Source organism: Hemicordylus capensis, chromosome 6 (assembly GCF_027244095.1).
Source record: "Hemicordylus capensis ecotype Gifberg chromosome 6, rHemCap1.1.pri, whole genome shotgun sequence".
NCBI classification, from domain to species: Eukaryota; Metazoa; Chordata; class Lepidosauria; order Squamata; family Cordylidae; genus Hemicordylus; species Hemicordylus capensis.
The window spans coordinates 161,310,486-161,332,631 of NC_069662.1; the positions used below are offsets into that span (position 1 = coordinate 161,310,486).

A 22,146-nucleotide genomic window follows, 5' to 3' on the forward strand; every position below is an offset into this window, starting at 1 on the left:
ACTCAATACAAGATGGGTGGGGGGAGCCATGTGCACAGGGCTATAATCATCAAGTGATTAATACGCATGCGCGAATATGCATATATTCCGCCCAAACTGAACGAGACAGAGGTTTGGAAGGCTGTTTTGGTAGACAGAGCCGGAAAAAAATACAAAAGTCTATTTGCTGGCAGCGGCGAAGCTTAAGAACATGGGGCTGATTGAGATATATAGGGCTACAATAACCAAATGATTAACATGCATGTCCGAACATGCACGTATGTATAGGTCTACAATCATCAAGTCATGGACATGCATGTGTGGAATAGCCCCAAATGTGTAAAGAGATCCTGCTGAAACACATTCTGCCTGAAGTGATATGCAACTTCCTTCTGTGGTGCTAGCTCTGTGACTGCCCATTCACACATGCAAATCAGCCCTGGATGTTGAGGTCAGGCCCTGAATAAGCATCTGGCTAGCACATTGTGTGGGGAAGCTTCCAAGCACTTCTCATAATTTTTGCCTTGCTCAAAAAAGGGAAAGTTGCAGGAGCAATGGCTCATTCCATTCCTAAATGAAATGGATTATTGGGCTGAGGAATGTTGACATCATAACTTAGACATTTGGAGCATCTCGGTACTGCTTTTCTCGGGAAGAGTCCAGAGTATCTTGGCATATCAGATAATGCTCTTTGCTGGGGATTTGCATTCATCTTTCAAACATCCGCTTTAGAGGACATTATTCCACTTGGCATCCAAGGCAGCTGGAACCACGGCAACTCCCTTTCAGAGCTGTATGTCTGAGAAAAACCAGATTACTCACATTAGGGAGAAAGCGGAGGCAGGGAAGAATTGAAAAACCTCCTTGGAAAAAAAAAAATAAGTGGCCACTTGTTTCCAAAGAACTTCTTGCAGGCCAGGAGTGGCTAGACTCCCCAACGTGGAATGTTGTTATTGCTAACAAATCTGGCTCCTTCCGAAAAGGAAACGGGAAACCCCCCATGAACTGGGTCTGGAGTTGTGTCTGCCGCTGGTTTCAGACATTCCGACATATGTGCCTTGTTTGTTCCTTCATTGCACCTACAGTCTGTCCTCCGCAGCAGTCGTGGAAGCTGTAACACGATAGGAAACATTAGCCGGCTGCGAGGAAGGAAGAGATGAGTGATGCAATGTGTGATTTGGGAAATGCAGGAGATGCTCTCCAAACAAGCTGAGCTTCTCCCACTGGGATTGGGGGTTTCCCATCCCCAGGGCTGACGAACAACTTCTTTCCAGATGCAGAGCTTCCTCGGTTTTGTAGAACGTTTTTAGATTGTGGGCCCCTTAGGGACAGGAAGATTTAGAAAAAGTGCTCTAAGCTGCTCAGAGCCCATGGGCTACAGCAGTATCTATCTCAGGGGTTCCCAACCTGTGGACCCCCAGATGTTGTTGAACTACAACTCCCATCATCCCCAGCCAATATAAATTGTAGCAGCCATCTAGAGGAGCCTCTCCTCTCAAGCGTGTTGTAAAGGTGAAACAAGGTGGCAATTTACAAATGTCATAAGTGTTGTTTGTCTTAATTTGGAGCATCTTAAGTCCAAGACTTCCCATATAGTGGGGCTGGGCAGAGACTTCATGCCTGCAGGATCTCTTTTATTTCTCCCTAGAACCCTACGGTCTGGGTTACCCTTGCATGCTGTCTCATTTGGACCTCTCTGCCGTTTTCTCTTCCCTTGCATTGTGTCCCAGCATACAGCCTGTTTACCTTGTCCCCAGGGCTGAATTTAGGCACAAAGCTAAATCAGCTGGAGCTTAGAGCCTCACATTATGAGGGGCCTCTGGATACAGAAAAAGCGCCACGTTTCACTGTTTACATAATGTATTTTCATCTGAAGGTATTTCTAATGGACTTAGAATTTCCTTTGCAAGATGTTTTTCTTAAATTGTTAATTTTTTTGTTGTATCTTTGTCAAGTAAAAATAAAGCTCTATTATTTCTATTTTCATTGTCCTTCTTGATTGTATAATAATAATTTTTCTAATGCTATGAGGACTTCCAAGCTTGACATAGTATAGGGCCTCAGCATGTCATAATCTGGCCTGACTTGCCCCATCGAATTAAATAGGAACCAGGGCTGTGCTTGACTGAAAATATTGGGTCGGGTCAGAGAGGGTCAGATCAAAAACCCCAGATGTTGGTTTGGATCCTTTTGGACCCTTCAGAAGGTCAGGGTTGGGAAAACCACCAATTTTCTGATCAGCGAAATCCCCTTAGATGTCTATAGAGAAAGGGGGGAAATTGCTGGGGCAGGGGCATGGCGAACCCAGGAGCTCTGAAAACAGGCACAGGAGTAGGTAAGGAGGTCAGACTCTGTGTATTTAATTAAAACTGAATCCGCCCATCTGTTGTTTTTAAATTATTTTTTAATGTTAAAATTGTACTCACAGAGAGGATGCAAAAGAAAAGTGATGTAACATCTGAGAATCTCAAGGGAAGTGATGTAAAGCCCAGAAAATCTTTCACTTTTTTAAAAAAATTGTAAGTAAATTAAAAAGCAAAAAAATTAAGACATAGATGTGCAAGTGGGTGGGCAGACTGGTGGGCAGTCAGTCAGAAAGTTTTATTTTTTATTTTATCAAATTTGTATACCGCCCCAAACTTTCGTCTCTGGGTGGTTTACAATAACATAAAACCAGTTTAAAACATATACAAAAACTTAAGAACACTTTAACAATTTAAAAATAACCAGAGGTTAAAACCCCAAAATGGGGGTTTAATAAAATAAATTTATTATTTATTATTTATTATTTATTGAGTTGATTTCTATACCACCCCTCCAAAAATGGCTCAGGGCGGTTTACATCAATATATAGTTAACAGTCGATGCCCCCCACCCCGAGCCATGACTGGTGAAGAAAGAAAGGAAAAAGCAGGTTCCCACCACCTTTTGGAGCACTGAGATGGGTTGTGAATGCCCAAATGGTATAGGGGAACTCTGACCTGGCATAGGCTTCCCTACATTGGGGTCAGCTTATCCCCAACACCCTCCAACATGGACCATATTGGGCGATGTCTGATATTACTGACCCAACCTTGCACAACTCTAGTGGAAATGACTGACCACTCAGCTAGCTTCTATCTGCATAGCCCCACCTCTTCATCTGCATAGCCCCTCCTAGGTCCTGTTGTTGCGATGATGAGATGGAACGGTCTGGAATTCCTCCAGCATCCATTGGTCACAGAACGGAAAACCCCGCTTGGATGTTAAGGCACACCTCCACCCCAGCTTCCTGCCTCCGTCCGGGAGCAGATGCACCCGCCTTATTATGTATACAAGCATTCGAGACAGGGAAACCCTGGGCTGGGCCTCTCCAGTGGTGGCAGGTTGCCCAACTAATCCTGTGTGCATTGAGGAAAGGAGCTGAAAGACTGACATGCCTTCCAGCAAGAGCAAAACTCTGGAGGTTCTCCGCTGGTACAGACATGCAGGAGCAGGAAGGAAGGATTCCAGGAGTAGAAGGAGTGGCTGGCAGATGCCAGTGTCAGTGAGACCCGTTTCGGTTTCCTGAAGTGTCTAGCCCTGCGTTGCATGTCTAGCCCTGAGTTAATGGCAGGAAAGGACGTCTTCTGGCTCCCGAAGCAGACTCCTTTTAATCCGAGTGCCCAAGATCATGTTCACGGCTGACAGTGGGATTGAGGGGGATTCCTCGGGTCTTTCTTTAAGGCACACCCATGTATTATCTCAGCCAAAATGTGTCCCCATGTCAGCATCCACTTCAAGTCCAACTTTCCATCCATGACAGTAGGGGTTCCGACCTTGGGTTTCCAGATGTTGTCAGTTTGCAACACAGCACAGGGACGCAGGGAAACGCCTTCTACCCAGTCAGACCATTGGTCCATCTAGCTCAGTATTGTCTACACCAGTGGTTCCGAACCAGGGTTTCTCCAGATGTTGCTGAACTACAACTCCCAGCATCTCTAGCCACAATAATTTATGGCTGGGGATGCTGGGAGTTGTAGTTCAGCAACGTCTGGAGGAACCTGGTTGGGGACCACTGGTAGACACTGATTGGCTGCAGCTTGCCAAGGTTACAGGCAGGGGCCTTTCCCAGGCCTACCTGGAAAGGCCAAGGAGTGGACCTGGGACCTTCTGCGTGCCCAGCAGATGTTCTACCATGGAGCTCATTCCCTAAAGGGAATATCTTAAAGAAGATGGTGCTCACATGTAGTCACCCATCCAAATGCAAACCAAGGCAAAATCTGCTTAGCTGAGGGGACAATTCATGCTTGCTACCACAAGACCAGATCTCCATAATCCCCAGCCACAGTAGCTGAAGGCTTGGGAACCCTTACTACTACTACTACTACCACCACTACCACCACCACCACCACCACAAATATTTATATACCGCTTTTCAACAGAAGTTATTAAAATGGTTTACACAGAAATTAAATAAAAAATAAATGAGATGGTTCACTGTCACAAAAGACCCTGCCTCCACTCCATTCCTAGATGTCAATTGTGGAATTCATTGCAACGGAATGTGGTGCTGGCCACTACCTTAGATGACTTTCAGTGGGGATTAGACAAAACATAAGAACAGCCCTGCTGGATCAGGCCCAAGGCCCATCTAGTCCAGGGTCCTGTTTCACACAGTGGCCCACCAGATGCCGCTGGAAGCCACAGGCAGGAGTTGAGGGCATGCCCTCTCTCCTGCTGTTACTCCCCTGCAACTGGTACTCAGAGGCATCCTGCCTTTCAGACTGGAGGTGGTCTATAGCCCTCCGACTATGGAGAGGTCTCTTACTGGCTATTAGTCATGACAGCTGTGCAGAACCTCCATGTACAGGAGCAGTATCACTTTGAATATCAGATGCTGAGGACATTGGCTATTGCCCTCCTGCTTTGCTTCTGAGCTCCCCAAAGGGTTCAGGTTGTGCACCGTAGGAAGCAGAACGCTGGAACTGAAAGACCTTGGGCCTGATCCAGCAAAACTTTTCTTAGGTTCTCAGCTGGTCACCCTTTGGTCAGCTACTATCTCTCAACCAAGTAGGGTTCTTGTGGGGTTAAAGGAGATAAGAGAGGTACCTCTCTCTCTCACGTTAGGCATGTTAAGCAAGATCACGTTGGTGATGCCAAGGGCTGCTGGAAATTCCACAATGACTGGGAGTGATCCAAAGCACACAGAGAGTCTGGCACCAAGGGAGGGAGATGGCCCTTGATCAACTGATTTGAAGCAATATATGTAGCAGCAGCCAATAAGTATCTCCAGGGGTGCAGCTATAAATAGAGGTGCACCTAGGTAATTTTGGAGCCTGGATCTAAAGACCTTTGAAGGCCCACCCTCCCCTGCAAATTAAGCACCATCATGCAACCCCAGGCAACCACACCACCCAGGACAGACTAAAGAGGATTTGGGTGCCCCTAGAGGCTGTGGAGGCCCTGGACTTTTGCCCCGAAGTCCAAGGGTAAGAGCACCTCTGGCTATAATTGAATGGATGGGTTCAAAGGACCCACCCCCCCAGCTCCACTCTTCCCTATTTTCTTCACTTCACTATCTCCCTCACTCTGAGGGGCTTCTGGGAAGAGGGGCGAACACAGGCCCCTTCTGCCCTAGTTACACCTCTGAGTATCACCCATCTTAGAGCTGATCTGTGCAATCGCTACAAAAACTCCCCCTGGATCTTGAAAGGAGAGTGAGGGTTGCCTTGGAGTGTTCACACATGCACCCATAGCCTGTGATATCTCACCATGGCACCAGACATCACTTCCATTGGCATTGCTGCACCTGGCCTGTTATGAAGTGTGAGTGTGAGGACTGCAAGAGATTCCCCTCAGGGGATGAAGCCGCTCTGGGAAGAGCAGAAGGGTCCATCTCCAAGAGAGGGCTGAGAGAGATTCCTGCCTGCAACCTTGGAGAAGCCGCTGCCAGTCTGAGAAGACAATACTGAGTGAGATGGACCTATGGTCTGACTCAGTATATGGCAGCTTCCTATGTTCCTATGACAGTTAGGCAGTTATTGACAGCCTTCTGCCGAGTCAGACCCTTGGTCCATCGAGCCCAGTATTTTTATTATCTTATTTATTTAAAATATTTCTATACCGCCCCAAACCTGCGTCTCTGGGCAGTTTACAATTAAAATCATTTAAAACCTCAAATCAATTAACAATTAAAATGATTGAAAACATTGAAAACCCAGTATTAAAAATATTAAAACTATAAATCTAATTAAAAGCCTGGGTGAAAAAATGTGTCCTCAGCGCCTTTTTAAAAGTTGCCAGAGATGGGGACGTGTATTGTCTGCACAGACTGGCAGCAGCGGCTTCTTCAAGGCTGCCGGCAGGAGTTTCTCTCAGCCCTATCTTGGAGATGCCAGGGAGGGAACTTGGAACCTTCTGCTTACAAGCATGCAGATAAGGGGAACAAGGGGGATATCTGACAGTGCTCACACATGTAGCCTCCCCTTCAAATTCAAACCAGGGTGGACCCAGCTTAGCAAAGGGGACAATTCATGCTTGCCACCACAAGGCCAGCTCTCCTTCCATATTCTTACTTGGAGGAGTGCTCTATGATAGCTATTCCACACATGTGACTCAGCACTGGGGGTTGCAAGTCACTGGGAGTTCACATGTCCACGGAGATCTGGATTTCTCTACAAGTGCCTCTTTGGGGACTAGCAGCCAAATATGTCACCAGGCTCTGCAAAACAGGTTATGGAATCTCTGACAAAGAATCCTCAACAGATTTGCCAAAGTAAACGGGGATTTTGTGGGTCAGGACAAAAGAGTTCTGCTGTATAAAACCACCACGTACATTTCAAGTGCAAATATATCTTGGCAGCAAAAGTCATCAGATAAGCTTCTGAACACTCTGCAGGCACCCACATATGGCCTCTTGGGTGGGTTAATCGTGCATTGATGTTAGTGCTCACTGGTCTTGTACCATCAGCCTTGGGAAAGAATGACCATTCATTATTTTATCTTACTTCATTTCAGCTGGTTTTTGCAGCCCAAAGATACCCAAAGCAGGTAGCAATATATAAAATATTACCATAAAAACATGAATTCGCAAAACATATCAAAATCAAAGTATGCGCAAACATTAAAGGGGCAAGAAGACTTTAGAGAAGACAGCAACCAGCAAAAACACATAAAAGCCAGCTTCAAAACAACAGCAATTAAAAATCTACTGAATATTAAAAGCCTGCCTCTCTCTTTCTCTCTCTCTCTCTCTCTCTCTCTCTCTCTTGCCCCCTCTGCTGCTTATGCGGCTGTTCCATGCTGGCTGAATGGTCAATCTCTTTCCTGTTACTCCCAACAGCAGAGTTGAGTGTGATCTGTGTCAAAAGAAAAAAAGAAACCCTCAGAATTCTGCAGCAAAATAACCCAGATTCTGCAGCAAGAAAAGCTAAATTCTGCAGCGGATATGAACACCCCAGCTGTGTATGAATTCTTTCATTTTATGACATTTATTCTGCATTTGGTACTATTTTGCATCATTCATTCTCCTCTTATTCATGGGGAGAAGGGACATGTCTCACTCGTCTGATCACTGGAAATCTTATTCATGGACCCCTCTGGCTTCTGAGACTTTCCTCTCACACTTTCAAGCCAAACTTCATCATCAGGTCTAGAAACCTGATATTTTAGAAGAAAAAGAAATCTCAGATTCAGGAAACTCAGTTCTGCAACCAATACTATATTCTATGTCTTCTTGGTGTTCCTGCTACAGGGCAGCAAATTCACACATTATGATCAACACTCATACGAGTGTACAGTATTCACAGTTACAGTTATGTACACAGGTGCCATTATTCACACATTGGCCGCTTTCGCACGTAACGTGAAACCAGAGGTTGATGAATCTGTGGTTAATTTGTCAAACTATATAGCATCACAGACATTTGTCCAACTGCGGCCTGGCAACTTCTGCTTGAGGGTTAGGGGAGCCCTTCCCTCTTCCTGGTACGCTGAGGCCGCATCCCAGCATGCTCCGTAGTGCTTGCATCACCAGACTGAGGGCAAGGCGTCAGAACATCAGCAGGGTGGCAGCCATTGGCCATGATCTGCAAGGGGGTATGCTGAGCGCAATCGTGCATTTTTGGAATGGTGCGCCCGTCCTCGGCAGGGAAAGGACATTTAAATCCTTTTAAATGCCATGCAAGCCTTTCATCTGACAGCAACTGTCCCACTGCCCCCGTGAGAGCCCTGCACCAAAACAGTTTTGCACAAGCACAGTTTCTGGCAGCAGGGGGATGCTGAGGGGCACTATCCTTCTGTTACTCCGGGAAGGGAACATGATGACTTCCTAGGAGGGGATATGCCTATGAGGGAGGGCAAATGTGCTGGCTCACCCTGGCAATGCAGTCCATGGAGACCAAACGACACTCATGCCCCCATGTTGGCTTGCTGGCTGGGGATGAGCCCTCTCCTGAGGGGGCCAGTCCACTCGGGAGGACTTTAGGCTCGAACCTTATGGTCGAAAACCTTTGGTCTTCAGTCAGCCTGTGCACTCATGAGTTGACCCATCCAAAGAAAGAGGGCCCTCGCTTGCGTGGCCCTCCCAATCCTCTCTGTAGAATGAGAGCACCATTGCACAATGACCCTCTCCTCTCCAGGGAAGCCTTTGCCACACCCAAGGGAGAGCTTGATGGTCCATGTGTCCGTGCATCGCCAGGTGGGCAGACTGGGGAAACACCAGGTCTGAGGACAGAGCTGAGCTCTCATTCAAATCTTCCAGGTTCGGATTGGCGTTGTGGTGTTTGCAGATCGTCCACCACAGAGAATTGTGGGAGAGAGGTGCCCTGGTTTCCGGAGACCCCAGGAGAATGGGGTCACTGTGCCAGGCAGAAATAAAGATGGATATATCCCGATGGGTGTCTGGACTGGCAGAGGGCCCACTTGGACTGCCTCCTTACGGTAGTCACCAAGACTGGGAGAGATATTGACAGGGTCCCCATCCCCATGGCTTGCTTATGTGGGGCAGCTAGGCTGTGTGGCATCTGCTGTCTGGCCCGCATGTGTGTGTTAGTGGCTTAACACTCTTGGGAGATAGAGGTCCTTGGGAGGAGGGCTTTCATTGCATATTATTAGTGATTCAGCCCAATCGCCCCCTCCTGCCAAGATGGTTCTTCCCATGAGTTGTAAATGGAGATCCCCATGGCCATCCACTCTCATGAGAGGGCGATCCGTTCTGGAGCAGCATCCGTCTTCTTCACACATGCAGAATCGCTGCTTTCAGTGGAGGCAATGCTGCTCCTTCTGGGTGGTGCTTCTCATGGGTAAGCCTAGGGACGGCACATGTTAACCCAAGGGGAAGGGGCTAGGGCCCCCTTCCCCAACATCACGATACAAAAGGAAGACCTGAGCCATTCCAGAACTCCTGTGTGGGGCTGCCTTTTAAACCCAACCCGGGGTATCACCGTCCTGCCATATGTTGCCTTCCCAGCAATCTAATGGAGTTGCCCTGTTTATTTTGCCACCATGACTGCATGTGCTTGTGAACACACATCTTTCTCTTTCCTTTTCGGAGCGCAAAGCACATTTTCGGAGAACAAAGCCCCATCTTGCCATCCTGTCCTCTTTCTCTCCTGATTACTAGGAAGTGGGGGGCACAAGGGACAGAGTGGGAAGAGGGCATGCCCCCATGGGACTTCCCCATTTGACAGGATTACAAGTGTGGGATGGGATGTGGCGGCGTCCCTGTTGCTGGGCAACCGCTTGATTAGATCGGAGACAGGGAGTGGGGCAGGTGCTCGGAGAGGCAGCCAGTGAGAAGCGCCACAGGCATGGAGTGGGTGTGATCCTGGGTGGGTCTGGCCATCCTCTCTATGATTACGGTTCCAGAAACAGCATAAAACCATGGTTATGGTGCTGTCCATGTTCAAACATAACACTGCTGCCAACCCCAAACCTCAGGGGCAAAACTCACCATAAACTGAAGGTTCAAACTGAGAGGGAAACCGCAGGTTGCATTTGCCACGAAACCGCAGTTTCATGCATTTGGATGTACACAGTTTCCCACCTCTGCCCCATGTAACTGCAGTTTTGTGTTACATGCAAATGCAGTCAATATGTTGAATATAGGTTGAGCTGTAAACTTCCTATCTGTTCCATGCATTTGAGTGGTCTCTACTCTGGTTCACTTTTTAAATGAAAGCAGATACAGTCATTCTCGCAAATACATGAATGAGTGTAGAGAGCTTTGTAAACTCATACAACATGTCTGAATAGCCCTGTAGTTAAAAGGTCCAGGTTCTGGGGCCTTGGTGTTCTTGGCTCCAGTTACTGCTTGCAAATAAGCAAAATGACCAATTGACTGCTTCGGGAGAGGTGGCAATTTTAGCTGGCTGGTTGCACCAGCTTTCTCCTTTGGCAGCCTTTCTGCCTCCAGGCCTGAGGTTGGGCTAATGCCAGCCAATGTTGCGTTAAACCTGAGATGATTGATATGAACTTTGCAATCCTCATGTTTTATTACTTTATGTGTGTGTGCGCGCACACACACTCACACCAAATCTTGCAATGTGTGTGTCTTTCTCAATTGCTGCTTTTCTCTGCCAAAGTGGGGAAAGTGCAAAAGAAGATGAAGCAGGAGGAAAGGTCAGATTGTTAGTTTAATAAGTGGAAGCTTGTGGGAAGAAAGATGGTGGGTGCTTGCGGTCAGAAGGCTTTTTTGCACTTAACTGCTGCAGGTTTTCACCCGGAACTGTTTGCAGAAGAGGAATGGATCTTCCACATACAGCAGTTCTGACAGGTTTGTGTGTGTGTGCTTACACTGAGATATGCTGCAATAAATGTTTAGTCATTAAAGCGCCACAAGATGTGCCCATTGTACCCACTTGGGGTGGCACAGTACCAGCTGACTTCCCTGGGAACTAGATCTAATAGCTATGCCAAATGCTGAACATGGTAGTACTTCATATGCAACATTGATCTGGGGGGTGCCAAAGCAGGCAGCTTGGGCTGCTTCTCTCCCCCCACCCCCGAGAGCCACACTGCTTGCAGGCTAGCCACTAGTCAGGTGCCGTGCAGCTCTACCTGGTGAGTGGCCAGCCTGCACGCAGCACGGATCTCAGGCAAAGCAGGAGAGAGAGGCACAGCCTAAGCTGCCTCCTTGATGCCCTCCCTGACTTGTTAGGATGAACCACTATTATGTACCTCCTGTATTTTTGGCATCTTTCCCTTGAAAATCACTGGCCCAGATTTGTCCCTGCCTGTGGAAAGCTTCAGGGGAAAGGTTCTAGCCTTGCTTTCTCCCTGATGTTCAATTTTTTTTTTTTAATTTAGGGAATTGTTTCCACAGGCACACCCCTCTGGCAGTCTGATAGGAACATAGGAAGCTGCCATATATAGAGTCAGACCGTTGGTCTATCTAGCTCAGTATTGTCTTCACAGACTGGCAGCAGCTTCTACAAGGCTGCTGGCAGGATTCTCTCTCCGCCCTACTTTGGAGCTGCTGCCAGGGAGGGAACTTGGAACCTTCTGCATGCAAGCGTGCAGGTGCTTTCCCCAGAGTAGCCCCATCCCCTGAGGGGAATATCTTAAGGTGCTCACACATGTCTCCCATTCAAATGCAAAGCAGGGCGGACCCTGCCTTGCAAAGGGGACAGACGCATGCTTGCAACCACAAGACCAACTCTCCTCCCTTCTGTACTCAGTGTGGTACGGTTGTCAAAGGGACTGTACCATGTGAAATGTCTGGATGTGTTGTTTGTCTTTTAGGGGCTGGGGCTGCCCCACAGACCTATGCAACTGGTGATCCACCAACCTGGATGTAGCTCATCAACCGTGAACAGCTGGACTTTTAAAAATGTGCGACCAGTCACAAAATGTGCCATTTCCTCCCGAAATGCAGGTTAAAAAGAATATCTGTGCTGTTCAAAAGCCTGAGTCATGCAGATGTTGTACAATGTTAGATGGTATAAAAAGTGACTGAGAACAATGAGAAAAGTCACGTGTGTAGTCCAGGCTCCTCTAGAACCCCGAGCCTGATCAAGAGTACCCATTTCTCCTTCCCCCATCAGAGATGCTTCCTGCAGAGGCCTAGGCTGTTCCACATAGAGCCTTCACCAAGAAATAGAACACTCTTTAGCAATAGAGCCAGCATGGTGTAGTGGTTAGAGTGCTGGACTAGGATTGGGGAGACCTGAGTTCAAATTCCCATTCAGCCATGAGACTTGCTGGGTGACTCTGGGCCAGTCACTTCTCTCTCAACCTAACCTACTTCACAGGGTGGTCGTGAGGAGGGACTTAAGAATGTAGTACACTGCTCTGGGCTTCTTGGAGGAAGAGCAGGATAGAAAATGTAATAATAATAATAATAATAATAATAATAATAATAGTGCTGTCCAAGTCCCAGGTCTAGGATTTTTCTCCCACTCTATCTAGGCTTCTAAATGTTATGACATGTGACTCTAGGCAATCAAGTATGTGTGCACAAACAAAGCAAATGCACAGGTGTGTGTTGTGGCAAATGCTGCGTGCACGAATTACACTCCCTAGCTGTTGTTGAACTAGCTGTTGTTGAAGTACAACTCCCATCTTTCTGCCACAATATATGCTGTGGGGACAATTCCTGCTCACTACCACAAGTCCAGCTCTCCTCACCAGCACAACTGGGAATTTTTCTTTTACAGCACCGATACATTTCTTGGGAACAATCATGGTTGTTTTTCTCCGGGCCAGATGGAGCCGTCCACCTCTGCACGCCAGTTCCTGTTGCATTGTGGGTTGTGTGCCACATCAAGACCCTACTTTGTGTCCAGGCTTCACTGGCTGGCTAAAAGGTTAACTTTGCAGGAAAAGGGGAACCTGTCTGGTTGAATGAGGATCTGAAATAGGTAAAAAGCATATACTTGCCACAATGGATTGTTCAGCCTTGCGACTATTTATGCCTCTGAAATGCATTTTGTGACTTACAAGCAAAAAGGTCCCCCCACTTCTCTCCCCACCCCCCATATATTCACACAAGACATATAAAATGAGCTTATTATGAATGTATGATTCTCTTTGCGTGCTGTCAGTAAGAGGTAGACAACATGTTTAATAATAAAAGACGGAACGCATTCTTAACTCAGGGCAGCTGGGACGGCTGCAAATGCACGTTGAAATCAGGAACTCTGTGCAAATGGCATTTGGCAGAATGAAAGGTTGCTCCGGACCTCCAGATGGGGTTCAGCCAAGGTTTTAACGCTTAGCATGTCTATAGCACTCCAGAGGATTTTCAGCACTTCACAGACTTCATCTCAGTGATCCTTACAACAACCCTGTAAGGGAGTTCAGCCAACTTTCTCTTCAAATCCCTCCTCAAAGCTCACCTTTTCTCTGAATTGTTTGGCACAACTGCTGAATCCCCAGAGCCTACAGTATCTAAATCCATGATGGATCAAGGCCTCTTTGCACCTGATGTAGGTTGCCAAATGCTGCCTCTCTTGGGTGAACCCTCCTCCCTTTCTTCCCCCTCTTTAAGCACAGGGACAGGCCATGCAGAGGCCCATTGCGCAGGCGTGGTGGCCTCCAAAATGGCCACCGCGCCAATGGGGAAAGGCCGAAGAGCGGCCAAAGAGCGGCTGAAAGAAGGGATGCCAGCAGGGGGAGGGGGAACCCCCACAGGACACTCCCCCCACCTCAGACAACTCCCCCAGAGGTGGTAAGTGTAATTTTTTAAAAAACAAAAACCCGCGGACCCCTGGGGGGTTCGGTCCTGGTTTGGACTGAACAAGGGGTGGTTCAGTTCGACTCCGAACCGAACCGGTTCGACATTGAACATGTTTGACGTCGAACCTGTTTGCACATCCCTACTCTTTTTATCTTATTTATTTGTTTACATTTCATATCCCGCTCTTCCTCCAAGGAGCCCAGAGTGGTGTACTACATACTTAGGTTTCTCCTCACAACAACCCTGTGAAGTAGGTTGGCCTCACTCCTCGCCTCATTGAGCTCTCTGCTGCTTCCACATTCATAGATGATGTGTTAAGATCTGAGGGGCTTAAAAAAAACAAAACAAAACATAAGAGTTTGTGGCTTCCTGTGCTCTGAAACCCAGAAGGGTCGCGTTCTCTGATTAAAGCAATGCAGCCACAGAGAGCAGCTGAACTGAATCCGGTGGCCGGACGTGGAGCAGGGCTGGCTTCTCAAACGGATGGAATACAACTCCCATCATCTCTGGCCCCAGCGGCCAACCACTACTACACGCAACTGCTACATCCTGCTGACTTCTTGTGAGAAGGGCAGGCGAAAACCCGGGTGATGTGCCCAGGAGAGACACTGCCAGATGGTACAGACCGCTCTGGGCGAGGGAGATTAGGGGCCGGGCTCCGTACAGAACAGCTTCACGAGCTCTGCTGAGCCTCCTTCTAGCACTTCTGAGCTGTGGATGATGGGAGTTGTAGTCCAACCACATCTGGGGATCCCAGGATATGACCCCCTAACTTGGAGGGATGGGGGTGGGGTGTCTGTGTCTCCCCCCCCCACAAAGCAAGGAGCAGCGGTGCTTGCTTCGTATTCTAGGGCCGTGAGAAAGAAATGCTGACTCTAGGAACAGGCGGAGGCAAAGAAAGCACTTTGCTGCATTGCATACCTTGTGCTTTGCCTTTCATTTCTACTACGGGCTCCCTGTCATCTCTTTGCATTGCTGGCTTCTGAGACAGAATCTGCTCAGGCATAGGCAGAGGTCCCCCCCCCACTTCTTTTTCTGCCACCTCAGCCAAAAGGAAGGAAAATAGAAATCATTGATCTCGGGTGTTTTCTTTCATGTTTTTATGACTGCAACACAGCCATGGCGGCAGCAGCAGCTCCTGCGGTCCACACATCATGCAGGAAGGGAGTACGTGGAGAGTCTCCTTCCACCCACCCCTTACACTCATGTCCACGAGGATTTGAACTCAGGTCTTCCCAGCAGTTTTGGTTTTTTTTTTTGAATTCCACCCACCCACCCTGCCCCTGCAGTTTTTGCAACCAAAAGAAAGACAGTAGATAAGAGGGAAGAGAACATGAGATTTCCCCCACTTTTCGGCCCCTGCTCTGTGATAGTTGTATACCTACATATCTTGTTTCAATATAATAAATGCCTTTGATTAATATACACTGTGCCAGAGTATGTCAGCCTAGTAAGGCTGTCTTGACACAAAGCAAAAATTGGTGCACATTTGATTACAAGAATAAATAAATAGAACAACAATGTTATTTTTTAGTCGCTCCGTAACAAATTGTTCTCTGGGCGGCTCACAACACAACTTTAAAGCATTGAATAAAAACACATAAAACACATCAAATCACCACACACACACACACACACACACACACACACACACACACCCCCCAAAACAACACAATGCTGAATAATTTAAAAAACTTTTTATAAAAATCAGTTTAAAAAATCAAATTTAAAAAGCCTGAGTGAACAGAAAGGTCTTCACCTGGCATCTAAAAGAACCAAGTGATGGCACCAGGCAAACCTCACTGGGGAGGCTGATCCAGACGGAGTGCGGCCACCAAAAAGGCCCTCTCCTTGGTAGCCATCTGCCTCACCTCGTTTGGCAGAGGTACTTGGTGCGGGGCCTATGAAGAAGATCTTATGGTCCAAGTTAGGAACATAGGAAGCTGCCACATACTGAGTCAGACCATTGGTCTATCAAGCTCAGTATCATCTTCACAGACTGGCAGCGGCTTCTCCAAGGTTGCAGGCAGGAATCTCTCCCAGCCCTATCTTGGAGAAGCCAGGGAGGGAACTTGGAACCTTCTGCTGTTCCCAGAGCGGCTCTATCCCCTGAGGGGAATCTCTTACTCCCTTTCATATGCAACCAGGGCAGACCCTGCTTAGCTACGGGGACAAGTCATGCTTGCTACCACAAGACCAGCTCTCCTCTCCTGGGTTGGGACATATGGGGTGTCATGGCTCCTACAAGAGCCAGAGGATGGGGGGGGATTCACTGGGGTGGATCCTTGACTGTAAGGGATTCACAGTAGGTTGCCAGACTTTATTCTAATGTGGTACAAACCACTCTCTCTCTCCATATAAGACTTCTGGGGGGTAAAGTGGCAAATCCCTCCCTAAAAGGGTCTGGGCATTCCTACGCCTCCAGCACCCAGTCCCGGTTAATACACCCCTCATTTCCAATGGGCTTACTCTCATATAACCCAATTTTTGCATGCGCACTTATGTAAATTGCACAAGCACAGTTTTACTAGGCGGATGTCTATCCTTTACTGATAGTGACTGAGATACTATGCAAGAAGACTAAAGGAAATCCTTTATCCTTTATTTATTTTTATATTTTGCCTTTTCCTCCATCGTGGTTGGGGATGATGGGATCTGTAGTCCAACAACATCTGGAGACCCTAGTCTGAGTCCCTCTGGTGTCAGTGCATGACCATCACCACACCTTGGTCGACTCCGTCAATTCATTTTCTGTTGGCTGCTTTTCACTGAAAGCAACAACAACATCGAAGACTAGAGGAAAGTGATGGGGAACACCATAAAATGTGACGTTGGGTCATAACCCCCAAGAGCAAAAAACGGAACGGTCGCTTTCTCTTTGTCCGCAGATCTTTAAATGCATATTTTGTCCCCTTGCATTTACCACCACCAGTGGAAAGAGGATTGCAAATGGGTTCCTTTCCCACTTTTTGTCCTAAAAGACATATCAAAAATCACTTGGGGGTAGACCAGAATGCCCCCCTCAATGGTCTTGCACGTGGTAACTAATGAGCTGTGAACTCCCCACTTCTTGTCCCCAGAGATGGCTCTTTATGCTGCCGTTTACCATTCCCCTTAGCGACAGAGATGAGAGCGGCATCCCAGAATCACAGGAGCTGCGTTTTATAACGTTTCTTCTATTTGATGGCACATCCTTTCGCAAAACCAACAAGGAGATGAAAGCCTTTGCCCAAGGAGAGCAGTGAGAATTCCCAACGTGGCCGCGTTTCCCAGTGCAGAAGCCAGTGGTTGACATCCCGATGAACGAAGCCCTGGTGGGAGGACCTCACACTCGTGCCAAACTGTTGGGTCAGCTCCATGCGATGGGAATGGGGCTGCAGCTAAGGAGTAGCTCAGGTCGGGCTAGGACAGCTATTGATAGTCAGTGTAGATGGAGCGGAGTTAGATGGACGAAGGATCAGACTCAGTATAAGGCACAGGGATGTAGCTAGGCGAGAGGGGGCCCATGTTCACCCCCCTCCCTGGTGACCCCTCGGAGTGAGGGAGATAATGAAGGAGATAGGGAGGGATGGAGCTGGGGGCCCCTCAGGGGCTGGGGCCCCCAGGTCCTTTGAACCCATCTGCTCAGTGATACCTCTGATAAGGCAGCTTCCCATGTTCCTGTGTTACTGTCTACAGTGCCCACTGATGGGCATTGTAGTCCAATAATATCTGGGGATTCTAGACTAGTCCAATAATATCTGGGGATTCTAGACCCCTACCCTGGCATGCGGGATTGCAGAACTGCCGTCTTTCCTCTCTGTGTGGATGCCCATGCTGTTAACAGCAGCCTGATAGAAAGTCAACAGGTGCCGTTTTCCTTGGCGTGGATGTAGGACAACCAGAGAAGCGTCACAATTGCAATCCCTGCTAATCATGTTAGATGCACAGGAGCCCTGATGCCCCAAAACGTGGCAGTGGAACTAGGGTGTCATCCCTGGAAGCCTCCTGACAACTGTTTGCGATGATCTCACACAGTCATGTGGACGGGTGTCTTTGCTTTCCTTGGAGTTTTCCTATGACCCTGAAATCATTACGCCCATTTCACAAACAGGGAAACTGTTGAGGTCCAGGGAGGCTGCTTTCCTCATGAGATGTCTCACGGGAAGTCTCATGAGTGACACAGACCCGCGTGATTGTTATTGTGTTCAGTGGTTTCTGCTGGGTTTCCTGGTTTGGGTCATTTGCCAAGGAGGTCATTGGGAAGACTGATATGCCTGTTACTTGAAAGCAGAGTCAGGGAGCAGCAATGGGAGGAGAGCTGGCCTTATGGTAGCAAGCATGAATTGTCCCCTTTGCTAAGCAGGATCTGGCCTGGTCTGAATTTGGATGGGAGACTACATATGTAAGAAATCCCCCTTAGGGGATGGGGCCGCTCTGGGAAGAACATCTGCTTGTTTGCATGCGGAATGTCCCAGGTTCTATCCCTGGCAGCGTCTCCAGATTGAGCTGAGAGAGATTCCTGTCTGCAACCTTGGAGAAGCCACTGCCAGTCTGGCTAGATGATACTGAGCTAGATGGACCAGTGGTCTGACTCAGTATACGGCAGCTTTCTATGTAGCTAATGGGGGTGCAGCACTGTGCCTTGCAAGCTTTCCAAGTCTGGATTGGACATTCATACCCACATTTGAGCTTGGCCTTCTTGAGATCTTGTGCCACAGAAGACACATGGCATTCGGAGTTCTGCCCTTGCGCCTCTAACCCACCTGCTCAATTCCCTACATTGGAGCTGCCACTGGACCTCTATAGTGCACTCCCCTCTGGGCAAGAGGACTGTAGCAGCTCTGTTGGACAAGAGACCTCACACCATGAGAACGTGTGACACGTTCATTTGTGCAGCTCTTCGACTTTCCTGCTGCTCTCTGGAGCACCAGGGAAGCCACAGATTACGAGTTGTGCACGCTTGTGGAACCTTGCCGACATGCATAGGCACCATGCAGCATCCTGACAGTGCATGTTGCTGGTGGGGGCTGGGGCATAGCTATAATTGAGTGAAAGGGTTCAAAGAATACGGGCCCCCAGCTCCTGAGGGCCCTCCAGCTCCATCCCTCCCTATTCCCTTCATTATCTCCCTCCCTCTAGGGGGCCAACAGAGAGAGGGATGAACATGGGCCCCCTCTCCCCTAGTTACACCCCTGGTGCGGGCACAGAGCACACCAAAGGTCCCAAGTTCTATCCCCAGCATCTCCCATTGAAAGGATCAGGTCCGAGGCGGTCCTTTCATGAGGCAAGGTGATGTGGTTGTCTCAGACGGCAGATTATTGGGGCACCAGCAAGTCGGCGAGATGCCCCAGGCTGCTGCCATCAGAGCAGCTCTTCAGGACCAATTTGACCCTTGCAAGCTTTGCAAGGGAAGCCTCACACTCCTTGTAAAGCCTGCCAGAAGGGCAGAGGAGAGCCGGTCTTGTGGTAGCAAGCATGACTTGTTCTCTTGCTTGCTAAGGGTCTGCCCTGGTCGCATATGAATGGGAGACTAGAAGTGTGAGCACTGGAAGAGATTCCCCTCATGGAGCCACTCTGGGAAGAGCAGAAGGTTCCAAATTCCCTCCCTGGCAGCATCTCCAAGAGAGGGCTGAGAGAGATTCCTGCCTGCAACCTTGGAGAAGCTGCTTGCAGTCTGTGTAGACAATACTGAGCCAGATAGACCAAGGGTCTGACTCAGTATATGGCAGCTTCCTATATTCCTATGTTCCTAAGAACGAGGAGAGAAACGGAGGCTGCTGGACACCTTTCCTTCTCCCTGTTCTCTATGAACTTCCAAAGCTTGCAAACGTCAGTGTTGAAAGGGAAGCTGCCCCCCAACCTTCGCCAAGGATCATGGGGCAAGGTAGCATTTAACACCTCACCTCAATAGCCCAATGCAAACATTACGTCTGTACACTTGTACATGTGTTTGTGTGAATGACTGTATCTGTGTTCATTTTAAAAGTGAACCTGGATACAGGCCCTTCAAATGCATGTTACGGATAGGTAGGGTACTTCTGCGCCTACGTTCAGTGTAACTACCCATAGATGGACGTTTTGGGTCCAAATAAAGAACATGTGAATGGCTGTACCTGTGTACAGATCTGCACCTGTGTACACTGTACAGTCGTTGTACAAGCATTTGAACATCACATGTGAATTGAGCTACACACTAATATCTTGGGCTCCCCCCTGGATCTGGTAACAGATGATGAGGGAAACCTCTGCTTGAGAATTTGGGAGCAACTACCACAGCCACCTAATGGTGCAGCAAGAAAATGACTTGATTATCAAGCTAGATGTTGCCGGTTCGAATCCCCGCTGGTATGTTCCACAGACTATGGGAAACACCTATATCGGGCAGCAGTGATCTAGGAAGATGCTGAAAGGCATCATCTCATACTGCGCAGGAGATGACAATGGCAAACCCCTCCTGTATTCTACCAAAGACAACCACAGGGCTTTGTAGTCGCCAGGAGTCAAAACTGACTTGACAGCAGACTTTACCAATCAGAGTAGATAATACTGACCTAGGTAAACCAATGGCCAGACTCAGCATGTGGCAGCCTCATCTAAAGGCTGCCAGTCATGTGTTTCCAGCCCAGTGGCTGTCCAAACAATGGGTATGCACTGTACCGGGATAAACACACACACACACACACCCTTTGCCTCACTTCAATTGGCACAGTGAGTACCCATTTTCCAACACTGACATTATCTCAGTAGAATAGAATTGTATTGGGGCAGGTTTACAGGTTTATTCTAAGGGAAGTCAGAAGGCAAGGTGGGACCCGAGTGCGAGTCATACCTTATGACTGGCTGGCATGCAGAGAGCTGGCAATCCGCTTAGTCAACACTTCCTTAGGAGTCAAATACTTTGGGCAAAGCTATTGAGCTGCACACTGACCAACGCGCGGCTCGACAAAGGAATTTCGGAACTGTTTTGACATTTACTTTCAAATGGAGAGAGGAACAATTAAGAGCAGAACTACGTACATAGCTGTGCAGGTTGACTTGGGTATGTTCTGCATGGCTGACCAAAAGAAAAGCCTTCCAAAGCAGCCAGCTCTGGCCTGGAAGGAGAGATCATTGAACTGATTACAGTGGAGTGCTGTAAGAGAGGCAGTGTGGTATAGCGGTTAGGGTGCTACAATAGGGCTGGCAAGACCTGGGTTCAAATCACCAGGATGCTCCAGGTAGCTTAAGGGCAGTCACTACCTCTGAGTCTAACCTACCTCACAGGGCTGTTGTGAGTGTGTGTGTGTGTGTGTGTGAGAGAGAGAGAGAGAGAGAGAGAGAGAGAGAGAGAGAGAGAGAGAGAGAATTATGTATGCTATCTCAAGTCCCTTGGTGCAGGTAATAAAGGTCATAAATAATAGTGTATTTGCTGCAGTTTGGGGTCATGGTGGCTTTTGGGTGGCTTTGAGGGGTGTCGGTGACCCTGATTTAACAGTTTCAGCAGGGACTGTGACGGTGGGGGTGGCAGGACCGACTAGGGCTTTTGGCCCCTTTGGCGAAGTTTGACTTTGCTGCCCCACTGCCCCCCCCCCCAGCAAAGGGCAGATCCCTGAATGTGGTGAGGGCCACCAGCTTGGATGGTTTTAAAAGGGGCTTAGACAAATGGATGGAGGACAGCTCTATCCATGGCTACTGGTCTGAGGGTTAAGGGCCACAGAGGCAAGATGCCTCTCAATACCAGCGGCAAGGGAACTACAGCAGGACTGCAGGAGAGGTAAGTTGGTCCTGTGGTAGCAAGCATGACTTGTCCCCATAGCTAAGCAGGGTCTGCCCTGGTTGCATCTGAATGGGAGACTTGATGTGTGAGCACTGGAAGAGATTCCCCTGACGGGATGGAGCCGCTCTGGGAAGAGCATCTAGGTTCCAAGTTCCCTCCCTGCCAGCATCTCCAAGATAGGGCTGGGAGAGACTCCTGCCTGCAACCTTGGAGAAGCCGCTGCCAGTCTGTGAAGACAATACTGAGCTAGATAGACCAGTGGTTTGACTCAGTATATGGCAGTTTCCTATGTTCCTATCTGGTGGGTGGGCCCCTGTGGGGAATAGGATGCTGGACTCCATGGGCATTGGGCCTCCCCCAGCAAGGCTGACCTTATGACTTGAACTCGAGCCACGCAGGTGTGAGCCACACAGCCACCGGGATGGGAGAGGGTTCAGGGCAGGAGAGAGAGCAATGGAAGGCAAGTTTGCTGTGCTCCCTCACTCCCCCCTGCACGACCCCCACTCTCTCTCCGGGAGGAAAGTGACTGGACACTCCCAGCAAATCAGACATGCTAGTGGTTGCACGGAGAGGGAAAGGGAGGCATGTAGTCACCGCTGTGGCTGTTGCTGAAGGGGGAAGCAGCAAGATCAGCCAGCCAGCCAGCCAAGACGGAGTTGCCACCGCAGTAGCTTCCATTGTAGGGGGCCCTGCATGCCTCCCTGGTGGCCCTTTTGCATGAGGCGAGCCCCACCGCAGCCCGCTCGGACTTGATTCGGCTTCATCTGCGCCCCCCCAAGAATTGGCGCCC

The 22,146-nt window shown here is 48.7% G+C and overlaps 1 long non-coding RNA gene across 2 annotated transcripts in view; it reads right to left on the reverse strand.

Annotated features, from left to right (window-relative positions):
- Positions 1-7,071: 7,071 nt before the first annotated feature.
- Positions 7,072-22,146, reverse strand: part of LOC128331575 (uncharacterized) — a 127,421-nt gene continuing 112,346 nt past the window's right edge. For both annotated transcript variants that reach the window (XR_008310353.1, XR_008310354.1), the window contains exon 3: positions 7,072-7,298. This is a non-coding gene — a long non-coding RNA (uncharacterized LOC128331575). The remainder of the gene's footprint in view (positions 7,299-22,146) is intronic.